Here is an 18,908-nt window from a genome sequence, read left to right as displayed (position 1 = left end):
GGGCTGGAGCGAGATCTTTCCTGTCATCTTTTCACAAGAGCTAGCGTGTGAGCCCCAGCGTTCTGTCCAAATTCCAGTTTCAGACGTGGCTGGTAGAGGTGGAAAAGGCTCATTTGACACCCCGCTGCAAGGAACGGACATAAGGCTTCAGTAGTGGCTGTATCAGTTCCTGGGCCGGAACCTCAACTGGTGTAAATCCATGTAGCTCCATCGAAGTTAATAAAAGGACCTAGATGTACACCAGCTGAGGATTTGGCCTGCTGACCTTATTCTCCCCCTGGTTTTAGGCAAAGGGTATGTATATTCTACCAAAATTTCCTCTACCATTGCAGTTGGATACTGTATTCTTCTTTATTCTCGGTGTACGCTACTGTGTGCTGTTGCTTTGCACTGTTCAATAGTTGCTGAATTTCACCCCCAAAGTGGCTTCTTTTCGGTGATAGGGAAGTTTATTTCTTTATACGTCTGTGTGTGCACAATGTATATCTGTACAGCTATCTATTTTCCATACAAAAAAAACATATTCAAAGAATTTAAGATTGCAAAGTCAAACACTCCAAAGTTTGTAAATGCTAGAATTAGGAGCAATCAGAAAAAAAGCATGTGCTCCTGTAGTTAAAGACGCTCTCATAATGCATATGTCCAAGAGGGCAGAATTAAAGTTGCTCAGGCAACCCAAATTTTGGCATTTCCTAACTTTAAAACTTTTGAGTGCTTGACTTTGCAACATTTTAGAACATTTTAATGTAATTTGTGTGTGTGTGTGTGTGTGTGTGTGTGTGTGTGTGTGTGTGTGTGTGTGTGTATTACTTAGTCCATCCCATGGTTTTCTGCACATTGGGCTACCCACATTTGCCATCCTTGCCTGTCAACTGCCCTTCTCTCCAAATCTTCCCATTTCATGTCGAGGTGCTTGATGTTGTTCAGAACTGTTCTTTTCCATGCCATTCATGGTCTTCCTCTCTTTCTTCTTGCGTTTTCTGGCTTCCATTCAAGGGCGGTATTTGGTAAGTGTTCATTTTCTATTCTCAGCACATGTCCCAGCCACTGATGTCTACTTTTGTAGATTATTGGTGAGAGGTATGTGTGTATGTATATGCATATATAATATGTATATGTCCATAGTATATATATGTATAGAATATACGCATGGTAGATAAATATACAGAGTCCCAATCCGTGCAGTCTCTTAAATAAATATACAAGTTTAAAACAAAATTTTGCACATTCCAGAAGCAACCTTAACTCTGCCCGGTATCACTGCCCAGTTTCAACGTATAGATCAGAGATCCTCTTACATTTTCCCATCCTCCATCGCTGTTGTCATAAAACACTGCCCATCTGTCACAGACCCTTGCTGGTTCACCCACCCATTGGTGTCCAAAGACACCAACATCTTGCCTCTTATCCTTTATATACAGAACAGAGACTTGACTCTGCCCAATCCCAACAACCGTTTAGGATCAAACATGGCGCACCTTGGGAGACAGTCTGAGGATAAGAGGGTTTAGGGCTTGGCTATCCATGCCCTCCTCCCTGGCCATGCCCCTTATCCTGGCAGTCATGAGGTGGGGTGGCAAAGGAGCAACCATAACAGCTCCCCACTACACCAGGTTCTGCCGATGCAGAAGAGATTGTCTAGAGGCTGGGTCTGCTGGGTTTCGAGCCATTTTGCATCAGTGGAATGCTGCTTAAGCCCGGGCCTCTCATGTCTTCAGTGGATTTACTCCTGATTTACCACTGGTACAAATGAGAGGAGAATCCAGCTCACGCCTTGCAGCTTGTTTTCCTTCAAACAGCTCCTAAATATCAGCTGCCTTTAGGTCTCTGATTTTAGGAATTTCATCGTTGTGTCCAAACTATCACATTCTACGTGACGTATTTGCAGCTTTTAAGGACCTCAGAAGCTTTCCTGCGTGACTTGAGATTGAGCTCAGTTATCTTGGTGACTGAAGCTGACAGCTTCTAGAACTGACAGGAAATTAACCAGGCTTATCCCCTGCAGGTAAAATTTGCTAATACAGGCTGAAGAGGAAACGGAAAGCAAACACAGCACTTGGTGACTGCGGAACAGCATCTGTAAGGGACAGTTTGAAATAAGCCCATCTTTGGAAAGGTTACAGATAATTGCACTGACTTGCCTGGAAGAGGCAAAGCCAGGGCTCCTGCCTCTTTGACATATTTTCTTATAATTCAAAATCCTGTGTTTGGTTTTTAGCTAAACCTTGCTCCTTTGCTGCTCTACTCCTACCCATCACTTTCCCCTATGTAGGAGTTTGCCATCTGAGCTTTCAAATGGTCTTCTGAGTCCCAGCCTTTAGGGACAGCCTCACGGCTTCAATAACTTAGGGGCGTCCCTGATGTTATTTAGACACGTAAACAGTTTTTTCATTCACCTGCAGAGCGGAAGCTGCCCATTGGTGTCCCTTTGAGAATTACATGTGTATTACATGTGTATTACACCTACTTTTGGCTGAGCAAAAGAAGCAACATGTACACGCTTGTGCTCGTTTGAAACCTGCCCTCCTAGTTAGCGCTGGGCACAGCCGCCAGCACATCTGAAATGCTTGCTCATTTCCTGGTTGTTACACATGCCCTTGGAAGCCTGTTACACATGTGTCATTTTGGAAGCCTGGCCCAGATGAATCACAAGAGGTGTGCGTTAGCCACAAGGGCGTTGTAAGTCACTGTCCTCCTTTGAACATTGCTCCTCTGGCCTTTTTTAAAAACTAGATTTGCCTTTCTTTACTGCGTTGGCTGTTTCACTAGGAGGCACTCTTCTCTCTGAACCGGCACTGAACCAGCGCCTGGCTGAGGCACGAGCCGGCAAGGCACTGCCAGATGTGTACGTAGGTACTTAATTGGGCATGACTTTGTGCTCTCTATCTCACCTTTACATTTCTACGGCATTGGCCTGCTTGCAAGAGCAGCTGCCATTTTGTGAGCAGAGCTGAATGCAGCGTTTCAGAGGAAACACACACTGTGCTCTGGCTCATAGAGAATTCCCTAAATTTTTGTTTCCCTGCTTCCCTTCATCTGAACAAAGTGGCACCCAGACTGATGGTAAATGGCTGCTCTGCATATGGAAAGCACAGTCTTTGAATGAGCGGTAACCCTGAGCTTCTGATTAATGACACCTTTTAATAGGTTAGGCTAGAGGGAGCATGGTCTAGTGGATCTGCTGTTGGACTGGCTTCTGTTCTTCGTTCTGATACTGACCTGCTGAGTACCCAGACCCCCTCTTCTCTGTGCTTCTGTGTCCCTTACCACCCCTTGACTTCTCTATTTAAGCTGTAAGCTCTTTGGCTGTCTTTCCCTATGGGTGTCGTCACTGCAGAGCTCAGCTGGGGATGGAAGCCTGGTTTAGCCAAGCCCAGGTGTGAGCATCCCCAGTGCTAAGGGAACACTCAGGTCAGACCTGTGTAGCCGCATCCACGCTGGGACTGTGGTAAATCTGGGTGAGGTGTTGGGATTTCTGGGGGCATATCCCTTGGTTCTTAGTGCTGCATGAGGTAGAAAGGCAGGGAAACATGGCCCCTGGGGCATTGTGGGAAGGTACTGGAGGAATATCAGGACCTGGGTTCTGTAACCCAGTTAACATCCTGTATCCACGCTGCAAAGTAGGTGGGTTAGACTACAGCTCCCTTAAAGTGAAACCTGGGCTCTCACCTGAGCAAGCCCAGGTTCCAAACTCATATGAACCCTGCTAAAAGGCATTTGTGTGCAGATGGTAGGGGGCCATAGGGCTAAAACCCAGGTAGGAGCCTGAGCTTACTCTGCAGTGAAGACACACCTATGTGTTTGTACAGTGCCTAGTGCCATGTAGCTCAGATCTTGGTTGGGGTCTCTAGCTCCCACTGTAATACAAATAGTAATAAATAGGGTTGGGAGTTTGACCCTGGCCTTGGTAATCAGATTCATAGCTTGTGAGGCCAGAAGAGACCATTCTGTTCATCTAGCCTGACCTCCTGCCTAGCACAGGCCAGAGAATCTCACAGATCAGTAACCTCTGCATCCAGCATGTTCTGTCCCACCTAAATCCCCCTGCAATTGCCAGAGAGGTTGTCCTTCAATTTCTCTGCCAAAAAAAAAAGGGTTGTATAATGTGCTGATGCAAGATAGCTGCCTCCAGAGAGCTCTGCATTTCCTTGGTGAGCGAATAGCCCTGCATACAGCCTGCAAAGTGCTTTGGGATTCTTCCCAAGGAAAAGCGCTATAAAACTGTGAATTATTGTTGTTTGTCTCCTCGTGTCCCTGCTTTATTTTAGCTTTATTATCTTTCTCGTCTCTGCAGCCGGCTCTGGATGGGGACTCTATCCAGAGGCAGTCGAGTTGCTGTGGAAAGGCTGTCTTGAGCTTAGTGGTCTAGTTTAAAACAAAGCTGAGGGTGTCTGGGATTTGAAGACGCAGGTAAAAAGAAAATGTTTGCACTAAATGTTCCAGAGTGATCTTGGATTTCTTTGTAAAGTATCAAGAGTTTGTGGGGGGATATTTAGATACAAAAGGTACCTTGTTCCCAACTCTTGCAATATCTGGTGTTTTTTCTTAAAGCCCCAGCTCCTGGAGTCCTGTGATTACACGAGACTCTCAGCTTTCATTTAAAACCTGCCCCAGGTTTCCAGTCCTCATGGCTGCAGAGAAGTTGAAAACATGACCCCTCATGGCTCTCATTTTTAAAAATCTCATGGTTTCTAACAGGGCCGGCTCCAGGGTTTTTGCCACCCCAAGCGGGGGAAAAAAAAAAAGCCTCAATCATGATCAGCGGCAGCTCCACTGTGCCACTTTCTTCTTCGGCGGCAATTCGGCAGTAGGTCCTTCACTCCGAGAGGGACTGAGGGAGCTGCCGCCGAATTGCTGCCAAAGAGCCCGACGTGCCACCCCTTCCCCTTGGCCGCCCCAAGCACCTGCTTGCTGAGCTGGTGCCTGGAGCCAGCCCTGGTTTCTAAGCCAATCTTGGGATTGTTTCCAGGGCAGCCTGGCTCATGATTGTGGAATGTCTGGGGTTGAAAGTCAGTGGGGGTTAGGTGTCCAGATGCCCTTTCGTGCCTTTCAAAACCTCTCTCTTAATGCATGTGAAAACATGGGCCCCTAGCACTGCATTTGCAAGTACTCCAGGCTTTGTGTAAAACTCCCCTCAAGCCTCTGCCGCTTTGCTTCACTCTTGACATGTAACATGCTCTGCTACTCCAGGCCAGCGTCAACAGATGGCCTCCACCCTGACCTGCACAACTGCCGCTCCAGTCTTGGGGCCCCACACTGCTCTGCTACTACACTTTAGTCCTGGATTGGAAGGGACCTCAGGAGGTCATCTAGTCCAACCCCCTGCTCAAAGCAGGACTGATCCTCAATTTTTTTTCCCTTCTCCCAGATCTCTAAGTGGCCCCCTCAAGGATTGAGCTCATAACCCTGGGTTTAGCAATCTAAAGCTCAAACCACTGAGCTCTTCCCATCTTAGGTACCCCTCCCCCCGGCTCTGCCAGCGTATGTCTGTTCTGAAATGCAGCCCCCTGGACTATTCCAGTCCTGGATCCCACCCACAGCTCTGCCAGTGCATGTCAATCCGCTGGCCACATGCCCAGCTCCGCCAAAGCATCTCACTCCTCATTCCCAGAATCTCTGTAGCTCGGATCCTGGGCTCCCACTCTGCCAACTGTGCTAATGTCTAGCAGCTTTCCAGTGTGGGGAAGTGTCTAGGGTGAGACCATTACGCTGAGTCCCAGCCCCAGCTGGGCTCTGGGATCTGGATCACTGTTTTTTTCCGATTACACTTTCCTCGTTGGGCTTCTTTGTCACGTGTTCAAAGACCCAGTGTAATTGGGATGGAGATGCTAACCTAGGGGGACACGAAGTTCCCAGTCACAGCTATTCTTAGCTAGCTCCTAGTTTAGCTTGCTGCTACAATCACCTCCTTTGAATGATTAGCCCCATATGATCCGCCACTCCTGGCTGACTGCCTGGTTTGCCATTCATAAATAAGATCATCTGTGCTTTGGGGCAGGGACTGTCTTGTCTTAAGTTCTCTGTTCAGCATCCGGCCCCATGGCACTCTTATTCTGCGTGGGGTCTCAGGCACTGCTGCAGCATAAAGAAGTAAGAAGTGTCCGTGGTGCAGGCGCTAAGGTGGTTGAGAGAATGCAACTAATGTGGTCCAGCAATAGGACAAATCAACCCCTCTGATTGGAATTTTGGAGAGTTCAAAAGCCATGAGCCCACAGCTAATCCAGTCATGGTGTCACTCTCATCAGCTGGTGATTTGCACCTGGGGGAAGAAGTGGGAGTTTCTGCTTGTTGCTCGGGATGGGTGAAGCTGCTATCCTGTCTAAGGTACTTATCTGGCCCCATCACTATAGTAGCTGAACTCCTCCTCCCAGGTGTTAACTGAGGACACTCCTGAGAGGCAAGGCAGTGCTGTTACCCCTGCTATAGAAGGGAGCCTGAAGCACAGAGAGTCTAAGGGACCTTCCTGAGGTCACAGAGGAAAGTCCATGGCAGAGCAGAGAACTGAACCCAGGTTTCTGGTAGCACCCTTACCCCTGGACCATCCTTCCTCACTTCCCTGTCTCTGTTTCTTCTGTTTCCTGGGATCCCCAAGCCTATTTCCAGTCCCGTGCCCCTTTCGGGTGCTCCAGCCCTGCTGCCCCTTCTCCCCCTCCAGAACCAGTCCGATGCACACCAACTCCCAGGGGAACGGCTTGTCCCTGGAACTGAACGCAGCCACATCACTCTTCCTTTCCGAGCAGATAATAGCCGCAGTGTTCTCATCCTGATGGGCTGTGCTGTGGGGCTCAGCGGTCACAGTGACCGTCTCTGGTTGGGGTGCTCAGCCCTGGAGCTAAAAATACCTCCTGTTCCCAGCTCCAAAGGTCCCTCAGGAAATGACTTTCCCCTGCCTTGCCAGAAGCAGAGACCATGCGAGAGAAAGGCGTGCACTGAGAGGCCACAGTCACAGTTTCCAAGCGCTCGGCCAGCAGTCAGTAGATTATAGGCTGCTGCTCTGTGTTTCTTTTTTTGTGACCAGCCTCTCCACGATCTCCCACCCTGTGTGAGCAGCAAAGAATCCTGTGGCACCTTATAGACTAACAGACGTTTTGCAGCATGAGCTTTCGTGGGTGAATACCCACTTCTTCGGATGCAAGCAGTGGAAATTTCCAGGGGCAGGTATATATAAGCAAGCAAGAAGCAAGCTAGAGATAATGAGGTTAGCTTGCTTCTTGCTTGCTTATATATACCTGCCCCTGGAAATTTCCACTGCTTGCATCCGACAAAGTGGGTATTCACCCACGAAAAGCTCATGCTGCAAAACGTCTGTTAGTCTATAAGGTGCCACAGGATTCTTTGCTGCTTTTACAGAACCAGACTAACACGGCTACCCCTCTGATACTTGACACCTTGTGTGATTACTGCCCCGGAGCGGATCCAAACAAGCGGAGGCTGAGTGCTCGGAAGCAGACTGCCAGTGTGCACCCAGCAGAAGAGCTGCCAATGGGCCAGGTCAGCAGTGGATGAGTCTGGAAAGTGCTGGGTGTCGCTCCCCACCCTGGTTCCTCTTTCGTTACTTCAAAACATGCTATTCTGGGCATAGCCAGTGTTTGGAGAGGTATTTATGCAGCTGAGGGGCTCCCCGCCCTTGCTCTCCCAAGCAGCGATGCTGTCGTAGTGGCTAAACCAAGCCGCTTTGTGCAGGGGCTGGCTGGCTTCTCTGCTTGGGTCCTCCTTTGTCTTGTGCATGGCAGCTCCCTCCACCTCTGGCACTGAGGCATCAGCCTCGCCTATAATAGGGCAAGAAAACAGGATGGGCTCTTTCCCTCCCCCGCCCACAAGATGAGTCACCCCTCAAGATGCTTAAGGAATCAGAGACTTCAAGTAATTCCCTAACTTGGAGCTGGCTGGCAGAGAATGCCCTGCCCTGGGGATGCTTCAGCAGGGTGGAATATTATCCGTTCCCTGTCATGAGCCAGCACGGGACAGCCTAGGCTTGGGGCCTTTATTGAGGGGGGAGATTTAGCCAGACCCAATTGTCAGCAGCCAGGAAGGCCCTGCTCTGGGAGAGGGGAGCCTTAGTGCTATCCTGGCCTAGCTCCTTGTCTGCTGAGGGAATTAAACCCAGCGTCTTACAAAGGCAGCACCCTCCATCAGTTAGTGTATCAGGTGACTGCTTTGTGATAGGGTGTACCCCCCTCTCACTGACACTGAAAGGGCTAAGGGGAGCTGGAAAGCTCAGGTAGAGCATCTGGTGGCCACTACAAGGCATGGTCAGCGGAATGAAGGATGAGAGCCAGTGGGGGTGGGCCTGGGGAAAGGGCTTCAGGGCAGAAGGAGGCAGGAAGCCCAGGGGAATGGCCTGGGGGACCTCCCCCAGTAGAGAACTCCGGCAAGAGGCCGGGAGAAGCCACCGGGGTGGAGCAGGCTGCAGCGGTGGGCAGGATCTGGCCCTCCAGGGAGAAGGCCCGGGGAGGCGTTCAGCCATGGAACAGAGCCCAGGGAAATCTGAAGAGGGAGGATAGGTCCTGCCTGTGGTGGGCAGCAGTGGTTTCATTTGGGATTTTGTTGGGGATCTTGGGGGAGGGTGAAGCTAGAGAGGCTGGGGAGAATACCGGTGCACACTGGGCCCAGGAAGGGCTGTGGGAAAGGGCTGCTGATGGGCTGAAGGAGGAAGAAGCTGGGGAAGGTGTGAATAGACAAACCTTGCCTGCTCGCTGCAGGGTCCCTGGGATGGCACCCAGAGGAGGGGGGTGGGCCAGGCCCACTTAGAAAAGTGCAATGACCCTGCAGACCATGGTCAGGCCAGGGAGTCTGGATCTGGATCAAAGACTCGGCGTGAAGTCGTTGGACTCTCATTTGTTGGGCTCTCTGTTACCCTGGATGCGGTGGGGTCTATAATGGATCAGGCCAGAGGCTGTGCCATGAGAAGAAGCAGACCCTTGTAAGGCTGGCGTGGCTGTTGGCAGGGGCGCTAGATGAGGAGAGCCCACTGTGCCATGCCCTGCCATGAGGGGGTTGCCAGTGACAGGGCTACTCTTGTGCACATCTGTCAGGCACTTTTGTGCACATTGCCCCGACGTGTTGCCAGTGGCCTTTCCTGCGCTCAGTCACGAGCAGCCTTATTGGGGATTCATCTGAACAGAGACCGTCACAGCGTCTGGCACCGCTGGCAAGCTGAGATTGATGCATCCGAGCCCCGCTCCCTGAGCTGGACCCCACGGTGAGAACTCTTTGCTGTGCTGTGGAGAGGGGCCTGCAGTGGAGAAGAATAGCTTCACTGAGAAGCGCCTGCCAGAAATCACAGAGCACCGAGCAGACGGCCCCTTCCTGTGTGCATGGCTGGAGAGTGAGGACGGAAGGAGGCGGGGGTGGGAGGTCGCGGGGAGAAGGGGGCAGGCAGGGCTGCCTGGGATTAGATGGAGTTGGAAGAAATCAGCTTGGAACATCAGGGAGGCTATAATTGCTTACAGCTGGCTCTGCAGCCTCTGTCCAAGGGGAAGTCCCAGAAGGCTCTTTATTAGTGGTAACAACTCATCCATTTCTGATTCCCTCTCATCAAAGCCTCATTTCACGCCCCTTTCCTGGTCTCTGTTGCCTGAGGCTCACGCTCGCTCTTTCTCCCACTCAGCTTTTCTCTCTCCCCTGATCTCTTTACCCCTCCACTTTACTCTCCTTTCTCTCTCATGCACCTTCACTAACAGCAAGGACATTTTTAAACCTCCTGGAAGGTTCACAACCTGGTCCGTATCGGAACCAGCGATCAGTGGGCTCAAAGGCACCAAGGTCATGGCTCAAGCTGAAAGAGACTCTCCTTTTGCTGGAGCTCTCTGGGCCTCCAGCGACTCAAGGATGTCCTGTTACGCCATGCAGACCCTGGGATGAATGAACAGGGAGGTGGAAGTCAGTACCCTCTCCTGGGGAGGGTGATCCTTCCAAGTGTTGGTTCTAGTTGGGAGCTGAGGTAGGGACTCCAAACTGAAAGGACACGGAGACAGAATTTCCTTCCGGTCTATAGCTGAAGCAGATTGTTGTACCAGTTCTTAGGTAGTTAGAGAGAGACAACTCAGTCACTAAACTGCAGTGTGGAGAACAGATGTGCAGCCTTCTGCTGTGATTATGGCCCCGCCGAGCACTAGGAGTAAGGCTTACAGTATCTGCAATCCTTCAGCCATCAGAAGGCAGGTATGACAGGTAACCCTGGAGCAGATCTGATCTCATCCCTCAGAAGACTCTCCGGAACATCACAGGATGTGTGTGGAAGGACGTCTCCTGAGGTCATGCAGACATCTGTCTCCTCTCAAGTGCTTAAGAGGGGGAGAAGCACCAGGTCTGGCCTGTGGAATGGTCTGTGATGTTCAGTGTGACTCTCTGGAGCTGGAGCACTAAATCCCCCATCTAACACTTGGCGATGGCCCTTGAAGGTCAGCGATGGACTCTGTGGAAGGATACTGGCTGCTCACTGAACTGGTGCAGTTTCTGTAGGGAAGGGGACCACTGAGTCCCAGGCATAGGAATCCCTCATCAGGCTAGTGCCGTATTCTAGGAAGGGTGGCACCGACTCCCCCTGACTCATTCCTTGTGCATTCAGTGTCTGACGGCCCCAACCCTGGGGGCTGAGGGATTGGCAGATTAAAGAGAGATCCATCCTCACACTCACCATGTAGCTGCCAATGGGGGCTTAGTTCACCCTGAATCACTTACAGCTGGTGGGCATGACCTGCATGAATCCAAACCACTGGGCTTTCAGCCCAAATGGCATTCATACCACATGGCTGGGAAGAGGAAGGCAACTCCAGGTAGTGTTAGAATGGACCAAGTTTGTTGCTGCTGTAAGCAGATGCAGCCCCCTTATCTACTCGAGAGTTGTGCTTTTTTCCTCCAGAGCTGCACGTAACCCAGCAAGTATGTTTAGAAGTGCATCATTGTGTTACAGTGCATATACTGTGTGTTGTGTGTGTTTGTGTATTTGGATGTGTATATGAGAAGGTAAGTGCGTAGGAGAATGAGACTGGGTGTGAATGTGTGTTGTGGGGCATATTACTTCATTCACAGCTCCAAAAGTCCCTATCTGATACTCTAGGGCCAGGACACACATACACACATTCAAAAAACCCATCAAGTCGTTTTCAGAGACAGTGGGACAGAAGGCAGGGGAAGGGGTTTGCATGGACACACAAGAGATGTTTGGCTGGGTGTTTCAATGTGTGCGTGGTATTTATATGTGACAGTCAAGCTGTGTGTGTGCTGTTCAGATGTGCAGGTGTATACATGGGGATTAGCCTGAATGGGGCTCTGACTATGAGTGTCTATAGGTACGTTAGCACCTGGCTCATGGGTTCCCTACAGGGGGACTGTGGACACGTTTCAGGAGGTTACAACCACCTTCCCTTTTATTGCGGTTGGATGGCAGGGGATTCCCAATAGTATGGGAGCAGGGTCCCAAAACTTAGTTCTGTTATAGCCAGAGGTGACGGTATGGGACAACTTGAGGATTGCTGTGTTTGAGCGAGGTGAATTCTGCAGAATAGCTGCTATTCACAATGGCTTGCATTTGAAGTGAAGTCACTTCGACCGGGCCCACACCTGTTTTGTATGCAGGGCCAGGTCCCGCGCCTAAGAGGGCCCCACGCCCATGCCTAAGAGGGCCCCGCGCCTTAGGCGCCTTTTTAATTTTTTAATTATTTTTACTCATCCGGCGGCACTTTGGCGGTGCGGGGTCCTTCCCTCACTCCGGGTCTTCGGCGGCATTTCGGCGGCAGGGGGTCCGCAGAAGACCTGGAGCGAGGGAAGGACCCCCCGCCGCCGAAGTGCTGCTAAAGACCCGGACTACTGTTGGGTATTCGAATTGGGCCCCGCAGTTCCTAAAGCCGGCCCTGTTTGTATGCACTCTTTGCAGCAATTCTAGCAAATGCATTTATTGGCAGGAGTGTTGTGCCAAAACAGTGAGTGGCAAGCAAGTCTCTCAGCATATTCAGAGCAGGTAATTTAGTGTTCACACCTGATTCAAAGATTCATGCAATCAGGGTACAGAGACTGGCCATGTGTCCAGTCGAACCAACTTGAATTCAAAGTATCCAGTGCTCCCAATGAGTGAGCAAAGGAATAATGCAATGAATATTTTCAGAGAGTGATTATATCTGGGCAAATCACAGACAAAAGAGACAGAATTCACAATAGATGATTTGTTATGGATCAGTTGCCCAGCTCTCATATTGGTGTATGCTTCAGTGGTTTGGGGCATGACCATACAGAAGGGCAATTAGCCTAAGACTAAGAACTGTTTGGGTAAGTGACATGCTAGGCCTTTTTAAGGCTCATGCTAAAGCTGGGAGGGCCAGAAGTTGTTGGCCTCCGTAGCTGGGCCCTAGTCTCAAACCTTGAATGCTGTTGCGTGCTCTGCATTCTGGGTGTCCTGAGTCGGGAGTACCAGAGCATGGACTGTTAATGTCCAGAGGCACTAAGAGGCTGTGACCGATCGTGTTCCCATCAGAAGGTAGCCTGGGACCTCACAAAGCGCCCAAAGTGTGGCAGGGGAGAGGGCTTGCAGCATGACAGGGTTGAAAAGGTTCTTTGGAGGAGGATCCAGATTTATCCATCCTTATACACTGAGCTTGGTGTCCAGCCCATCAGCAATCTCGTTCTTCCTTTACAACAGAAGGGAGCGGGGAAATGATTGCCTCTTTTAATTATGGTTGATGTGACAGCTTGGTATTTTCTTTCCCACTAGGGGGCACATTGCTACCATCAGGCAACCGGACTTCTGCCGCCAGGAGGAGGCCTCCTTGGATGGGATGAAAAAGCTCCCGAGGGCAGGAAGGTTTTGCCTCTCCCTTGTTTTGAGTCAGATCTGCTGTGATCTTTACCCGCTGCTGTGAATTTCCTCCGAGCGCAGCTCTGCACATCACTTTGACCCATGTGCACCGAGATGTCGGCAGCCTCCCTTGCTCAGTGCGGGCAGGGGAAGATGCTGGTGTGAAATCTGAATGGCTGGGCAGGTGTTTCTCAAGAAAGCCAAAGTGCTTGCAATTTACGGGTATGTCTTCAGGGAATCCCTTCTGCCCAGGGAGGGAATGGGAAAGGAGGTGGGTCCCAATGGAAAGTTTCTATGCGCAAACTCTTTGGACACTGCGTAGCAGAGAGACACATAATCTCTGACCAAGATTTTCAAAAGTGGCCAGAGATTTTGGGTGGCTCACTGTGTGTGTGTGGCCCAACATAAGACACTTTAAAGGGGCCTAATTGTCAGAAAGTGCTGAGCACCCACCACTCTGCAAACCACTCTCTGGGCTGGTCTACACTAAGAGGAAAAATCGATATAAGATACGCAACTTCAGCTACGTGAATAACGTAGCTGAAGTCGAAGTATCTTATATCGATAACTTACCCGTCCTCACGGCGCGGGATCGATGTCCGGGGCTCTCCATATCGACGCCGCCACCGCCGTTTGGGGCGGTGGAGTTCCGGAATCGATAGAAGCGCGTTCGGGGATCGATATATCGCGTCTAGATGAGACGCGATATATCGATCCCTGAAAAATCGATCGCTACCCGCCGATACGGCGGGTAGTGTAGACGTAGGGTCTCTGTTTTAGGGTTTTATGCTGCTACTGCCCATCACCATAGCAACTGGGTGCTGTCCACAAACAATCAGTAGTGTCTGATGAACTGCATAGATTCTCTGGCTCCTTCCTTTCTGGGGTTAAAGCTCTGCTTGGGGTAGGTATTTTTTTTTTTTTTGGTTAAGTATTATTTTCCTGTTTTTTAAGGTTGATTTGTTTCAGGGTTGGTTTGTTGGGTTTTTTCTGGTAAAGAGGTGTCAGTATTGTGAATGCCTTTCTTATGGTGGAAAGGCCCTGGAAAATCAGGCCTCTTTTAGGGAATCTGAAGTTGGGCACCGCAAATCACTGATCATCTTTTAATATCGTGGGCTATAGCTAAAACTCAGCTTGGCTTCCAGTCTGGCAAATGCCAATGCTATAATGGTTCCTAGTTTGCTTTTGCTAGGAGAAGCCTGTTTGAGAGAGAATGTGCACGTGTGTACCGCACCTAGCACAAGGAGGCCCCGATCCTGGTTGGAGCCCGTTAGCACTACTGCAGTACGAGTGATAAAGAATGAGAACGTTATGGGAAATCATAGGGGCATGTGTGCATTCATCTGTGGGGAAGGCAGCATGGATGCGTGGGGATGAGGGTGTGCATGTGTGTGAAAACACACGTGCCATGTGAAAGTGGGTTTGAGGATGTGTATATGAAAGAGGTGATTTGTACATGTTTTTAGGAGAGGTGTGCATGTATGTGCAGGAGTATGTGTGCAAACTTGCATGTGTGTGATGGAGAGAGAGTAGGTGTGCACATGTTCCAGTAATTTAGGCCTGGAAGTCCTGAGTTCTAATCCCATCACTGACACTGACTCCCTCTGTGGCCCTGGGCAAGTCATTTATAACTGCTCCATGCCTCAGTTTACCCCTTTGTAAAATGGGGATAACTCTACTTAACTTGCCAACAGGGCTGTAGTGAGGCCTAACTCGTGAAAGCATATAAAGCACTGAGAAGATGAGTAGTGCTAATGAAGTCTTACTGAGTGTGTCATTGAGACAGGGGTGTGTGTATGTGAGAGAAAGTGAGAGAGGGCAGGTGTGTGGGAGAGAGTGGGGTGTATGCGTGTTTGTGCGTATGTGTGCAGGGAGGGAGAACAGCTCGTCAATTGTATACAGAACATTAGAGCTTGTTCCAAGAAAACCACACACGCGCGCCCTCCCTGAAAGGGGTTGTATGTTCCCAGCCATTTCCTGCTCTCGCCTCACAGTTTTCTTAAGGTGGAAAAACATGCCAGGCGTTAAGGTTCCTTGTTGCTGGGAACAGCTCCTGGCTTGTCTGTGATGGTGTTTGTGGAACACGGCTGGGAGCAACGCTGCTCATTATTTCCTGCCAGGGAAGAAGAAACTGGAGCTGCCTTTCAGAGGAGGGGAGGTGACTGGGGACAAGGAGCCCTGTGTTCACCTGAAGCAGCTGTTGGGGTGGGAGACGGGGGACCCACCCAGTTCCCTCTTGATCTCAAGGTGACATTAATCCTTTCCAGGCAGCCACAGGGAGGCCAAACCCTCGGGAGTCTGAGTGCCAGGCTCTGTGGGGCTCTCTGGGGAGAAGTTTACCCTCTAGGGATCGTAAGATCTGGTCTTTCATCCTGATCACCAAGCACAGCATGGCTGCACCCAAGGCTGCTCCACAACTGGGCTCTCCTAAGGCAGGCATGGAATGGAAGCTTGGAGCCTTCAGTGAGCAGCAGGTTATCTGAGCCTGCCCCAGCCCAAACCCTTGTGAGTGCAGCCCTGCAGGGAGCCCCTGGAGGATTTTCCTGCCCCGGAGCCGCTGGGGGGCTGGGTCTATCTGGAAGCAGCAGCGCCATGAGGGCACTGCACGTGTTGCATACACAAAGCCCCAGCCATAAGGGTGCCTTTGGTGTCTATAATCGCACCTGCCCCGTACACCTGCAGCACCAGAGCCATTGTATTACGTGGCTCCCCCAAGGGTTTCCACCCTGCTTCCAACACAGCCCTCATCCTCATTCCCAGAAGAGCTGATAGCTATGGGCCCAATCCTGCAAGGTGCTGAGCTCCTCCTGCCATTTCAAAGGGAAGGGGGGCCTCTTGGCAACACCTCAGAGGATTGGACCTACACAAGTCTTCCTCAGGAATGGGAGTCTCTGCTAACGCCATCCCTCTTGTTCTTAGGGACACAAAGATTGCCAGACTGGGTCGGACCCCAGGTCTGTCTCTCCCGGTACCCTGCCTCCAGCAGGGCTAATACCAACTGCTGCAGAGGAAGGTACCAGAGCCCCTGTAGTGGGCCATGATGGCATGACCGGCCCCTAGAGGAAGCGTCTGTTAGCGAGTGGCCTGTGCCCTGAAGCAGGTGGGTCTTTATCCCTTACGAAACCATTGTTGTTACCCCGTCCAATACCACTCAGGAGGTTCTCGTTTTCCGTCCTCTTTGTCTGTTCCTGGCCGAGGTCTTGGCCTCCAGCATATCTTATGACAAGGAGTTCCGCAGGCTGCCTGGGCCTCGAGGGTAACCACGTTTCCTCTGATGAGTTTGAAATGTGCTGCCTTTTGATGCTATTGAGCATCCCCCTGCTCTTATATTTGGAGGGGGTCCCATTTGCCTTCCCTGGACCAGCCATTACAACGTACAGCTCTATTCTCTCCCCTCTCATTCGTCTCCCCTCAGAACTAAACAGGCCCAGTCTTTGCAGTCTCTCCTCCTACAGAAATTTCCCAGGCTTTCAATCTTCCCCCTTGCCAGTCTCTGCACCCCTTCTCCCTCTCTCTCTCTCCCTGTATTTTTTTCTCTCTCTCCCCCTCTTCCCCTCATTCACCCCTCTCCTTCACTCTCTCGCTGTCCTGCACCTTAACACTCCTCTTCTCTTGGCTCTTGTACATTTTCTCACATCTCCGATTTCCATCCTTAATTGCAGGGGGGATGGGATGGCTCTTGCAAAAGCCTGGGACTCAGGGGACTGTCTCTTCCCGTGTTGGGGGTTCCTCCGCTGTTGGCAAAGCAGAGTGTCATACAGGCCATAACTACACACACAAAAAGTGGACCGCATTGACTATGCTGGGTCAGTTAAAGTGGCACAACCTCCATCCTGTGGATTCAGTTTCGGGGATATAAAGGTGCTCGTGCTGGTGTAGCTCACTCTTGTGAGTTCAGGGGAATGCGCTGTACCAGTTTAAGGCACCTTTATATCAGTATAGCTGCGTCCACACTTGGGGTTTTACTAATTTCAATCCATTGTATCAGGGCAGGGCCATGAGTGTGCTGCTATTGCTGTGCTTTACCGCCTGCTCAGATCCCCCACAGGGCTTAGGGTGGGTCCCCATGCCCTACGTGTGGGGCACTCTCCCAAGCCCGGCTCTGCCCTGACAGCTCACCGGCTGGCCCGTGCACAGGGGACACTGTGTATTCCTTGGTTCACAGCAATGCGGCCGGAGGCAGCGTCATCGGAAGAAGCATTCCAGGGCCTCAGAGTTTTTTATGACTTTATAAGGTGAAAAGCTCCCTCAGCTCTGAGCCAGCTCCTCTCTGGGCCAAAACCTTCTGTTTGGGATTTCTATGCAAACAATACGCAGCTGCCTGGCTGAGCCCTCCTGACTGCAGTGGGGAAATGCTGATTTACACCAGCTGAGAATCCTGCCCTGGTTCAAGAGCCAGGACTGAATCAAAGCCCTGGATCCACAGAGAACTTTGGATCTTGGTTCGGTCTCAGAAGTTGGTACCAATATCTCCCCCAGGTGCAGAACTAGAAACCATGATCGAAATCCCTGTATGCTGGGGAGGATCAGATCCCCGTGAGCGTGAGGGGATGATGGAAAGACTCTAGCTGTTATTCCAGGATAACAGCCCTCCCAGCATATGCTGCAGTCAGTTGCTCAGCTCCATGGGTAGCTCCCTGCTCGCCGGCCCCTCTAACCCTGGCCTGTGCGCTTATGATCAGTCTGATGAGAGATCTGCATAAAGATTAGACCTAAGAGTCTGAATTACCAGGCATGATTGGGAACACTGTGGACGGGAGCTTCCAGTAGACAGCCACAGTGCCAGCCCTGTCTCTTCTCCCCAGGGCCCCTGGGGCTGAGTATGTGCGCGAGGGGTAGAGTGACCAGATGTCCCGATTTTATAGGGACAGTCGCGATATTTGAGGCTTTGCCTTATATAGGTGCCTATTACCCCCCACCCCCGTCCCGATTTTTCACACTTGCTGTCTGGTCACCCTAGCGAGGGGGATGGGACAGGAAGGGCCCCCTCCTGCGCCTTGGGGTCTGATTGGCTTTATTAGAAAGGCTTCATTGTATTGCACGTTCCCTTAATTGTATATAACAGTTTTATTTATGGCCGGGGAGGAAATTAACAACTCGCAAAGCAGGCTAAGGAAAACACAGCCTCCACCGAGCACATTTGAGGGTTGTCTGTGGCTTTCCTGCCATTCAAGGGGGTGTGTGTGTGTGTTTTCTGGGCAGGAAAATAAATGTAGAGGGTGGGGAGTTGGAGGCGGGGGAACCAAACGAGGTTTGAAGACTTTTATGTAGTGGAGCTGACACTAATAATGAGACCTTGGCCACTGTGTCTGGGTCCATTTCCGTACTAGCCTGCAGTGCCAAACTCGCCTGGGCCTCAATGCAGGCTTTATGTAGCCTGGGTGGGACGGCTAGGGGGATTCAAAGGCATGCCCTGGCCAGGCCTCTGCAGCGATGAAATCCGTGGCCCAGGCCGGCTGCGGTGGTTCTCCAGTCACCTGTGCGGAGATCCAGAGGCATTGGACAGGGCTTGTTGTTTTCAGGTCAGTGATGGGTTGAGAGTGGATGGAAGGGATTGGGCAGCTGCGGCTTCCCTCCATGTCCACAACCCCCGGGCGAGGGCTTGGAGCACAGAGGGGAGCAGCGTGTCACTCCAGGAGCGTGTTAAACCTGTGATTTGCACTGGCTGCCTCTTGGCATCTGGCTTGATTTTAGTATGTTATCCTTGAGCACAAAGCCCTAAATGGCCTGGGATCTACCTGGGTAGGAAACCTCCTCTCTCCCTATGAGACAGGGTTACAGTGGTGAGCAGAGGCAGCTGGGCTCTGGTCCCAGTGGTACAGAAGAGAGGGGGCTGCTGGGTATTCTCTGCTAGGGCCCTGTGCCTTTGCAGGACTCTTTGTCCATGGTGGCTAACCTGCAGGGCCATCTTTTCCCACTGGCTGGCTGCAGGGAGCTGGGGCAGGGTGATAAGGTTTCGTATCTCCTGTTTATATTAGTGCAGTTAAGAGGCTGTTCAGGGCACCTCTAGAGTTTGACACTGGGGCTCTCTTGTGGAGTTGTTATAAATCTAAATAAATACATGCCGAAAGGAAAGAGCCTCCCTGGAAATGAAACACTCAGGCCCCTGCCCCGG

This window comes from Mauremys reevesii, linkage group 10, assembly GCF_016161935.1.
Source record: "Mauremys reevesii isolate NIE-2019 linkage group 10, ASM1616193v1, whole genome shotgun sequence".
Taxonomy (NCBI): domain Eukaryota; kingdom Metazoa; phylum Chordata; order Testudines; family Geoemydidae; genus Mauremys; species Mauremys reevesii.
The sequence above is the reverse complement of the archived record's forward strand: the minus strand, read 5'-3'. Positions refer to the sequence as shown.